This window comes from Lucilia cuprina, chromosome 3, assembly GCF_022045245.1.
Source record: "Lucilia cuprina isolate Lc7/37 chromosome 3, ASM2204524v1, whole genome shotgun sequence".
Classification (NCBI taxonomy): domain Eukaryota; kingdom Metazoa; phylum Arthropoda; class Insecta; order Diptera; family Calliphoridae; genus Lucilia; species Lucilia cuprina.
Genome location: NC_060951.1, coordinates 15,889,072 through 15,901,487, shown reverse-complemented (window position 1 = coordinate 15,901,487; position 12,416 = coordinate 15,889,072).

The following is a 12,416-nucleotide window of genomic DNA, read 5'->3' as shown; positions in this document are numbered from 1 at the left end:
AATTTAATTTGAAAATTAATCCCTATAAATGTAATTTTTTTAGGCCAGAAGTTACTTTTTTGCGTCATAAATGTACCTCAAATGGATTGTTGCCAGATGACAGTAAAATATCCGCTGTTAGAAAGTACACAGTACCCACTAACAAAGATTCTGTTAAACGTTTCATTGCTTTTGCTAACTATTACAGGAGATTTATTCCTAATTTTGCTTCTCTTGCAGCACCACTTAACTATTTAACTAGGAAAAAAGTAAATTTTCGAAAAAAATTAAAGAACAATTAATTTCTCCAAAAATTCTTCAATATCCAGATTTTACAAAGCAATTTCTAATTACAGTGGATGCTTCAAAAACCGGTTGTGGGGCAATCTTAAGCCAAAATTTTAATGGATTCGATTTGCCAATATACTACGCATCTAAAGCCTTTAGTCATTCCGAACAAAAGAAACCAATTATCGAACAAGAACTGCTTGCTATATATTTTGCCATAAATCAATTTCGACCATATGTTTATGGTACAGAGTTTGTCGTTAGAACAGATCATAGACCTTTGGTATACCTATTTAACATGAAAGATCCATCTTCTAAATTGACTAAAATAAGACTAAAATTATCCGAATATAATTTTTCAATCGAACACATTAAGGGCAAGGATAATGTCGGTGCGGATGCCTTATCTCGCATTTCAATTAACAAATTGAAAAACCAAACGAGTAATGAGAGCATTCTTTCTGTAACAACTCGAGCAATGTCTAAGCAAACCGACATGAAGAAAGAGCCATTATAGTATGTTGGAAAGCTAAAATTAAAAATTTATGATAAATTTTCCCATGATTTCGATAAAAAAGTTTCAAAAATAAAGTCGGAAATATATTACGTTAATGAAAAGATAAATGCGATTAAATTAAAAATCTATAATAAATTTAAATTGAAATTTCTTATAAATGTTGATATTGTTAACGAAACATTGAATTTCGATGATATGCTTTTGAGGCTACAGGAAGAAGCCAACAATAATAACATTTATACTTTAGAATGGGTAAAGACCGATACATTTTTTACTATATTCACTATTCAGGAATTAAAGAGCCATGGTAATAAAATATTAAAAACTTTAGAAATTATACTAGTAGACCCAATTGAAACTATATTTGATGAAGAAAGAAAAAAAAACAGCTATTAGAAATTTATCATAACGATCCGATTTTAGGTGGACATTGTGGGCGTAAAAGGTTGTATGCAAAGTTGAGAACGAAATATTACTGGAAGCAAATGACTAGGGATATCGCTTCATATGTTAAAAATTGTAAAGATTGTAATTTAAATAAAGTTAAAACTGGAACTAGAGAAGAACTTATTTTGACTCCAACTCCTGTTAAACCTTTTGATGTTGTTGTGTTGGACACCATTGGTCCATTGCCTACATCAAAACGTGGTAACAAATATGCGTTGACATTAATTTGTGATTTCACGAAGTATCTAGTTACAATATCTTTGCCTGATAAAAGTGCAACAACAGTCGCACAAGCAATTTTTGAGAATTTTATTTTGGTTTATGGAAGAATGAGTTGTATTATGTCAGATTTAGGTACAGAATTTAAGAATGAGGTGTTTTGTGAACTTTGTAAACTTTTGAATATCAAAATAAATTTTTCGACAGCCTATCACCATCAGACTTTGGGAACAGCAGAACGTAATCACCGTGTTTTTAACGAATATATTAGATCATATGTTGATGAGAATATTTCAGACTGGGATACGTACTTAATATATTTTACTTTTTTTCATAACACAACTTCGAGTTCAGTATTCGATAACAAATATACACCATTCGAATTAGTATTTGGAAGAAAAGTAACTTTGCCAAACCAAATAAATCTCGGAAATATTGATCCTATTTACAATGTAGAAAACTATAGCAAAGAAGTTAAATATCGATTACAAAAATCTCATATTTTAACAAGGGAACTTATAGAAAAACATAAAAAGAGAAACAAAAACCTGTATGATCATTTTGCAAAACCCTGTAATCTGAATATAAACGATAAAATTTTTATAAAAAAAGAACCTTACGATAAATTTAAACGTATATACTTATGATGGATCATTTATTGTAAAGGAAATTAATGGAGTAAATGTAACAATATATAATGAAATTTCAATAAAAGAAAAAACGTTACATAAAGATGGAATAAGAAAAGCTTAATTTCATAATAATTTAATTATATATTCAACAAAATTACTTTATATTCATTAAACGAAATATTTGTTTAACAAATTAAACACAAAAAAAATAAAAACAAAAATAAGTTATTTTTTTCAAAAATTAATAAATTTAAAAAAAAAACAAAAGAAAAATTAATAAAATTTTTTAATTTTGTTAATTAATGAATTTCAAAAATGAAAACCAGAAATTTGTAGAAAAAACAAAAAAAAAAAAAAAAATAATAATAAATTCAAATAGACTGATCACCTAATTTGATTTTATCATTTTTTTTCTCAAAGAAGGGAGGTGTAGTGTCAACTCATCACCCATTATTATAAATTATATTTACTATACATTTACATTACTTACTTTATCTTTATTTCTTAATTGTAAGTTACTTTAATATTAACTTAACACCCATTATTATTCTATTGTTCTTGATATACATATAACTAACTCCTTTATACTTATTGCTTAATAGTAATTTGTCCTCTCACTCTACTTAATATTTGTATAATTGAAACTCTTATACTTAACAAGAAACAATATAAAAAAGCATAAACATAAATCAATAAAGAAGCTGCAAGTCAGTGATTAAACAACCGTCATTACAATCGGGTTTTCTTTAAATATGCCACCATCCACTATAACACCAAAATGTAGAGAATTGGACTAGCTACAACGTCCAATAAAACAACCTCTGTCAGAGGTCCAAAATTCGGCTCCAAACTAAAAAAAACATTTTAAGTGAAATGTTAGAGAACACTTTTTTTGAAAAACTTTACAGCTAAACATATTCTACTCCAAAATGTAGGGACAACCTTTTTCAGAAGTCCAAAATTCGGCCCCAAATTAAAAAAAAAACACTTTTTTATAACTATGTTATATGAAAAACTTTATAGCAAAACATATTATACACAATATGTAGGAAATCGGACTACCTATGACGTCCAATAAAAAAACTTTTGTCAGAAGGCCAAAATTCGGCCCTAAACTCAAAAATCAAATTTGAGTGAAATGTTAAAGAACAATTTTTGAAAATCTTTGTTATATGAAAAACTTGAGAGCAAAACATATTACACACCAAAATGTAGGGAATTTTACTAGCTACAACGTCCAATACAACAACCTTTGTCCGAAGTCCAAAATTCGGCCTAAACTCAAAGAAACAACTTTGAGTGATATATTGAAAAAAAAAAACTTTTTTAAAAACATTGTTTTATGAACCACTTCAGAGCAAAACATATTATACACCAATATGTAGGGAATTGGACTAGCTACAACGTCCAATACAACAACCTTTGTCAGAAGTCCAAAATTCGGCTCCAAATTCAAAAAGCAGTTTTTAGTGAAATATTGAAAATACTTTTTTTTAAAACTTTGTGTTATGAAAAACTTTACAGCAAAACATATTATGCGGCAAAATGTAGGAAAATGGACTAGCTACAACGTCCAATAAACAACCTTTATCAGAAGGCCAAAATTCGGCCCCAAACTCAGAAATAAATTTTGAGTGATATGTTAAAGAACAACTATAGAGCAAAACACCAAAATGTAGGGAATTGGGCTAGCTGAAACATCCAATACACCATCCTTGGTCAGAAGTTAAAAATACGGCCGAAACTCAAAAAAACAATTTTGAATGAAATATTGAAAAACTTTGTTTTATGAAAAACTTTAGAGCAAAACATATCAAACACCAAAATGTAGGCAATTGGACTATCTACAACGTAAAATACAACAACATTTGTCAGAAGGCCAAAATTCGGACCCAAACTAAAAAAACCTATTTTGAGTGCAATGTTAATGAATACTTTTTTTGAAAAACTTTGCAGCAAAACATATTCTACACCACCAACCTTTGTCAGAAGTCCAAAATTCGGCCGCAAATTCAAACAACAATTTTAAGTGCATTATTTAAACACACTTTTTTAAAATCTTTTTTATATGAAAAACTTTAGAGCAAAACATATTATTCACCAAAATGTAGGGAATTGGACTAGCTACAGCGTAAAGTACACCAACCCTTGCCAGAAGTCAAAAATTCGACCCCAAACTGAAAAAACAATTTTGAGTGAAATATTGATATACACTTTTTTAAAAACTTTGTTTTATGAAAAACTTTAGAGCAAAACTTATGGCACACCAAAAAGGAATTTGACTAGCAATAACGTCCAATGCAACAACCTTTCTCCAAACTAAAAAAACAATTTTGAGAGAAATATTGAAAAGCACTTTTTTAAATACTTTGTTTTTTTTAGAGCAAAACATATTATATACCAAAATGTAGGGAATTAGGCTAGCTATAACGTCCAATACAAAAACTTTTGTCAGAAGGCCAAAATTCGGCCCCAAACTCAAAAATCAAATTTGAGTGAAATGTTATAGAAAACTTTTTTAAAAACTTTGTTCTACGAAAAACTTTAGAACAAAACATATTATACGGCAAAATGTAGGGAATTGGACTAGCTACAACGTCCAATACAACAACTTTTGTCAGAAGTTCAAAATTCGGTCCCATACTAAAAAAACAAGATTGAGTGAAATATTAAAATTCACTTTTTTAAAAACTTTGTTTTATGAAAAACTTTAGAGCAAAACATATTACACACCAAAATGTAGGGAATTGGACTAGCTACAACATTCAACACAACAAATTTTGTTAGAATGAAAAAATTTGGCCAATTTTTAAAAAAATTGTTCTACGAAAAGCTTTAGAGCAATACATATAATAAACTAAAATTTATGGAATTGGACTAGCTACAACGTCCAATACAACAACCTCTGTCAGAGGTCCAAAATTCAGCCCCAAACTAAAAAAAAAAAAAATTTTAACTGAAATATTGATATACACTTTTTTAAAAACTTTGTTTTATGAAAAACTTTAGAGCAAAACTTTTGGCACACCAAAAAGAAGTTTGACTAGCAACAACGTCCAATGCAACAACATTTCTCAGAGGACAAAAATTCTTTCCCAAACTCAATAAACAATTTTGAGTGAAATATTGAAAAGCAATTTTTTAAAAAAAATTTATTTTATGAACAACTTTAGAGCAAAACATATTATACACCAAAATGTAGGGAATTGGACTAGCTATAACGTCCAATACAACAACTTTTGTCAGAAGGGCAAAATTTGGCCCCAAACTCAAAAATCAAATTTGAGTGAAATGTTAAAGAAAAATTTTTGAAAAGCTTTGTTTTACGAAAAACTTTAGAGCAAAACATATTATACACAACGTCCAATACAACAACCTTTGTCAGAGGTCCAAAATTCGGGCCCAAATTCAAAAAACAATATTGAGAGAAAAATTAAAACACACTTTTTTAAAAATATATTCTATGAAAAAAATTTAAAGCAAAACATGTTATACACAAAATGTGGGAAATCGGACTACCTATAACGTCCAAAAAGAAATTCAGAAGGCCAAAATTCGGCCCTAAACTCAAAAATCAAATTTGAGTGAAATGTTAAAGAACAATTTTTGAAAAGCTTTGTTTTATGAAAAACTTTAGAGGAAAACATATTACACACCCAAGTATAGGGAATTTTACTAGCTACAACGTCCAATACAACAACTTTCGTCAAAAGGCCAAAATTCGGACCTAAACTCAAAAATCGAACTTGAGTGAAATGTTAAAGAACAACAGCCTTTGTCAGAGGTCCAAAATTCGGCCCCAAACTAAAAAAAACCCATTTTGAGTTCTAAAGAAAACTTTTTTTGAATAACTTTACAGCAAAACATAATCTAGGGACAACCTTTGTCAGAAGTCCTAAATTCGGCCGCAAACTCAAAAAACCATTTTGAGTGAGATATTAAAACACACTTTTTTAAAAACTTTAGAGCAAAACACATTCTTCACCAAAATGTAGCAAAACATATTATGTAGGGTATTAAACTAGCTACAACGTCCAATGCAAAAACTTTTATCAGAAGTCCAAAATTCGGCCCCAAACTAACCAAACCAAAACCACATTTTTAAAAACTTTGTTATATGAAAAACTTAAGAGCAAAACATATTATACACAAAATGCAAGGTATTGGACTAGCTACAACGTCCAATATAACAACGTTTGTCAGAAGTCCAAAATTCGGCCCTAAACTAAAAAATCAATTTTGAGTGAATTGTTAAAGAACATTTTTTTTAAACTTTGTTCTACGAAAAGCTTTAGAGCAAAACATATTCTATACCAAAATGTAGGGAATTGGACTGGCTACAACGTTCAATACAACAACTTTTTTCAGAAGTCCAAAATTCGGCCCCAAACTCAAAAAACCATTTTGAGTGAAATTTTGAAAAGCACTTTTTTGAAAAACTTTACAGCAAAACATATTCTACACCAAAATGTAGGGAATTGGACTAGTTACAACGTAAAATACAACAAGCTTTGTCAGAAGTCCAAAATTTGGCCCCAAATTCAAAAAAAACTATTTTGAGTAAAATATTAAATCACATTTTTTTAAAAATTATGTTATATGAAAAACTTTAGAGCAAAACATATTCTACACTAAAATGTAGGGACTTGGACTAGCTACAACGTAAAATACAACAACCTTTGTCAAAAGTCCAAAATTCGGCCCAAACTCAAAAAAACAATTTTGAGTGAAATATTAAAACACACTTTTTTAAAAACTTTGTTTTATGAAAAACTTTAGAGCAAAACATATTATAAACAAAATGCAAGGTATTGGACTAGCTACAACGTCCAATATAACAACGTTTGTCAGAAGTCCAAAATTCGGCCCCAAACTAAAAAATCAATTTTGAGTGAAATGTTAAAGAACATTTTTTTTAAAACTTTGTTCTACGAAAAACTTTAGAGCAGAACATATTCTACACCAAGATGTTACAATGCCCAATACAACAACTTTTGTCAGAAGTCCAAAATTCGGCCCCAAACTCAAAAAACCATTTTGAGTGAATTATTGAAATACACTTTTTTAAAAACTTTGTTTTATGAAAAACTTTAGAGCAGAACTTATGGCACACTAAAAAGAAATTTGACGTCTAATAAACAACCTTGGTCAGATGTCCAAAATTCGGCCCCAAACTTGAAAGACCAATTGTGAGTGAAATGTTAAGGAACACTTCTTTAAAAACTTTGTTCTACGAAAAACTTTAGAACAAAACATATTATACACAAAATGTAGGGAATTAGACTAGCTATAACGTCTAATACAACAACTTTTGTCCGAAGGCCAAAATTCGGCCAAAAACTCAAAAATTAAATTTGAGTAAAATGTTAACGAACACTTTTTTTGGACTATCTACATTGGACTAGCTACAACGTCCAATAAACAAACTTTGTCAGAAGTCCAAAATTCCGCCCCTAACAAAAAAAACCAATTGTGAGTAAAATGTTAAGGAACACTTCTTTAAAAACTTTGTTCTACGAAAAACTTTAAAACAAAACATATTATACAAAAAATGTAGGGAATTAGACTAGCCATAACGTCCAATACAACAACTTTCGTCAGAAGGCCAAAATTCGGACCTAAACTCAAAAATCGAACTTGAGTGAAATGTTAAAGAACAACAGCCTTTGTCAGAGGTCCAAAATTCGGCCCCAAACTAAAAAACCCATTTTGAGTTCTAAAGAAAACTTTTTTTTGAAAAACTTTACAGCAAAACATAATCTTTGTCAGAAGTCCTAAATTCGGCCGCAAACTCAAAAAACCATTTTGAGTGAAATATTAAAACACACTTTTTTTTAAAAACTTTAGAGCAAAACATATTCTACACCAAAATTTGGCAAAACATATTATGTAGGGTATTAAACTATCTACAACGTCCATGCAAAAACTTTTATCAGAAGTCCAAAATTCGGCCCCAAACTAACCAAACCAAAACCACATTTTTAAAAACTTTGTTATATGAAAAACCTAAGAGCAAAACATATTATACACCAAAATGTTGGGAATTGGATTAGCTACAACGCAAAATACAACAACCTTTGCGAGAAGCCCAAAATTCGACCCTAAACTGAAAAAAAAACAATTTTGAGTGAAATATTGAAAAACACTTTTTTGAAAACTTTGTTTAATGAAAAACTTTAGAACAAAACATATTATACACAAAATGTAGGGAATTGGACTAGCTACAACGTCCAATATAACAACGTTTGTCAGAAGTCCAAAATTCGACCCCAAACTGAAAAAACAATTTTGAGTGAAATATTGGAAAACACCTTTTTTAAAACTTTGTTTTATGAAAAACTTTAGACCAAACCATATTATACACCAAAATGTAGGGAATTGGACTAGCTACAACGTCCAATAAACAACCTTTGTCAGAAGTCCAAAATTCCGCCCCTAACAAAAAACAAAGACCAATTGTGAGTGAAATGTTAAAGTACTCTTCTTTAAAAACTTTGTTTTACGAAAAACTTTAAAACAAAACATATTATACACAAAATGTAGGGAATTAGACCAGCTATAACGCCCAGTACAACTTTCGTCAGAAGGCAAAAATTCGGACCCAAACTCAAAAATCGAACTTAAGTGAAATGTTAAAGAACAACAGCCTTTGTCAGAGGTCCAAAATTCGGCCCCAAACTAAAAAAACCCATTTTGAGTTCTGAAGAAAACTTTTTTTGAAAAACTTTACAGCAAAACATAATCTAGGGACAACCTTTGTCAGAAGTCCTAAATTCGGCCGCAAACTCAAAAAACCATTTTGAGTGAAATATTAAAACACACTTTTTTAAAAACTTTAGAGCAAAACATATTCTACACCAAAATGTAGCAAAACATATTATGTAGGGTATTAAACTACCTACAACGTCCAATGCAAAAACTTTTATCAGAAGTCCAAAATTCGGCCCCAAACTAACCAAACCAAAACCACATTTTTAAAAACTTTGTTATATGAAAAACTTAAGAGCAAAACATATTATACACCAAAATGTTGGGAATTGGACTAGCTACAACGCAAAATACAACAACCTTTGCGAGAAGCCCAAAATTCGACCCTAAACTGAAAAAACAATTTTGAGTGAAATATTGAAAAACACTTTTTTAAAAACTTTGTTTAATGAAAAACTTTAGAACAAAACATATTATACACAAAATGTAGGGAATTGGACTAGCTACAACGTCCAATATAACAACGTTTGTCAGAAGTCCAAAATTCGTCCCCAAACTGAAAAAACAATTTTGAGTGAAATATTGGAAAACACTTTTTTAAAAACTTTGTTTTATAAAAAACTTTAGACCAAACCATATTATACACCAAAATGTAGGGAATTGGACTAGCTACAACGTCCAATAAACAACCTTTGTCAGAAGTCCAAAATTCCGCCCCTAACCAATTGTGAGTGAAATGTTAAGGTACTCTTCTTTAAAAACTTTGTTTTACGAAAAACTTTAAAACAAAACATATTATACACAAAATGTAAGGAATTAGACCAGCTATAACGTCCAGTACAACAACTTTCGTCAGAAGGCTAAAATTCGGACCCAAACTCAAAAATCGAACTTAAGTGAAATGTTAAAGAACAACAGCCTTTGTCAGAGGACCAAAATTCGGTCCCAAACTAAAAAAAACCCATTTTGAGTTCAATGTTAAAGAAAACTTTTTTTGAAAAACTTTACAGCAAAGCATAATCTACACCAAAATGTAGGGATGTATATGAAAAACTTTAGAGCAAAACATATTCTACACCAAAATATAGCAAAACATATTATACACCAAAATGTAGGGTATTGAACTAGCTACAACGTCCAATGAAAAAACTTTTATCAGAGGTCCAAAATTCGGCCCCAAACTAAATAAACAATTGTGAGTGAAATGTTAAAGAACACTTTTTTAAAAACTTTGTTCTACGAAAAACTTTGGAACAAAACATATTATACACAAAATGTAAGGAATTAGACTAGCTACAATGTCCAATATAACAACGTTTGTCAGAAGTCCAAAATTCGGCCCCAAACTAAAAAATCAATTTTGAGTGAATTGTTAAAGAACATTTTTTTTAACTTTGTTCTACGAAAAGCTTTAGAGCAAAACATATTCTATACCAAAATGTAGGGAATTGGACTGGCTACAACGTTCAATACAACAACTTTTGTCAAAAGTCCAAAATTCGGCCCAAACTCAAAAAAACAATTTTGAGTAAAATATTAAAAAACACTTTTTTAAAAACTTTGTTTTATGAAAAACTTTAGAGCAAAACATATTATACACAAAATGCAAGGTATTGGACTAGCTACAACGTCCAATATAACAACGTTTGTCAGAAGTCCAAAATTCGGCCCCAAACTATAAAATCAATTTTGAGTGAAATGTTAAAGAACACTTTTTTAAAAACTTCGTTATATGAAAAACAAAACATTTTATACACCAAAATGTAGGGACTAGCTATAACGCAAAATACAACCACCTTTGAGAGAAGTCCAAAATTCGACCCCAAACTGAAAAAACAATTTTGAGTGAAATATTGAAAAACACTTTTTTAAAAACTTTGTTTTATGAAAAACTTTAGACCAAACCATATTATACACCAAAATGTAGGGAATTGGACTAGATACAACGTCCAATAAACAAACTTTGTCAGAAGTCCAAAATTCCGCCTCTAACAAAAAAACCAATTGTGATTGAAATGTTAAGGAACACTTCTTTAAAAACTTTGTTCTACGAAAAACTTTAAAACAAAACATATTATACACAAAATGTAGGGAATTAGACTAGTTATAACGTCCAATACAACAACTTTCGTCAGAAGGCCAAAATTCGGATCCAAACTCAAAAATCGAACTTAAGTGAAATGTTAAAGAACAACAGCCTTTGTCAGAGGTCCGAAATTCGGCCCCAAACTAATGTGCTGTTTCTGGATACCGAGCAATTAGTTTGAGCACAAATTTTACTTGTATTTTGTTATTGTAACAAAAACAAAATAAAAGTAAAATTTTTACTCAAACTACTCACACGTTTTCTATAAACAACACATAAAACAAGTAAGAATGTTATATAATACCCTACACCACAGTGTATTTCGCGGAATAATTAGTTTCCTTCTAAGTTTTTAATTAAATATTTTAAAAGTTAAGAAGTACTTAAGCCCTTCCGCCACGGCTTATTCCAAGGGAGAGTAAATATGTTATTTCACTTATTCGATGTCTGCAAAAAAATATATTTAAGGTTAAATATAAAATATAAGCAATTATTAAACTTTATCGTTCATCAAGGCTAGTATAAAACTTGGTTTGGCGAGTGTATTAAACACAATTATGAACTTAAAAGCCCTATTCGGCGGGTTCAGTTGTATGGGGGCTAGGTTAAATAATGGACCGATGTAAACCATTTTCAACAGGCTTCGTCTCTGGTACAATAGGAGATCGAGTGCCAAATTCTATTGAATTATCTTCAAAATTGCGACCTGTAGTTTGATTACAAGTTTTAAAAGCCCTATTCGAGGGGTTCAGTTGTATAGGGGTTAGGTGAAATAATGGACCGATGTTAACCATTTTCAATTGGCTTCGTCTACGATACCGTAAAAGATCATGTGGCAAATTTCATTGAATTATCTCCAAAATTGCGATCTGTAGTTTGATTGCAAGGTTTACAAGCCCTATTCGGGGGTGCAGTTTATCGGGGCTAGGTGAAATAATAGACCGATCTTAACCATTTTCAATTTCGTCTCTGGGACAATATAAGATTATGTACCAAATTTCATTGAATTATCTTAAAAAATTGCGACCTGTAGTTTGATTACAAGGTTTACATGGACGGACGGACAGACAGACGGACATCGCTAAATCGACCCAGAAAATGATTCTAAGCCGATTGGTATACTTTAAGGTATAAACACGAACCCAATATACCCTCTCCACTAAAGTGGTGTAGGGTATAAAAACCCATTTTGAGTGCAATGTTAAAAAAAACTTTTTTTGAAAAACTTTACAGCAAAACATAATCTAGGGACAACCTTGTCAGAATTCCTAAATTCGGCCGCAAACTCAAAAAACCATTTTGAGTGAAATATTAAAACACACTTTTTTAAAAACTTTTCTATATGAAAAACTTTAGAACAAAACATATTCTACACCAAAATGTATCAAAACATATTATACACCAAAATGTAGGGTATTGAAATAGCTACAACGTCCAATGCAAAAACTTTTATCAGAAGTAAAAAATTCGGCCCCAAACTAACCAAACCAAAACCACATTTTTAAAAACTTTGTTATATGAAAAACTTAAGAGCAAAACA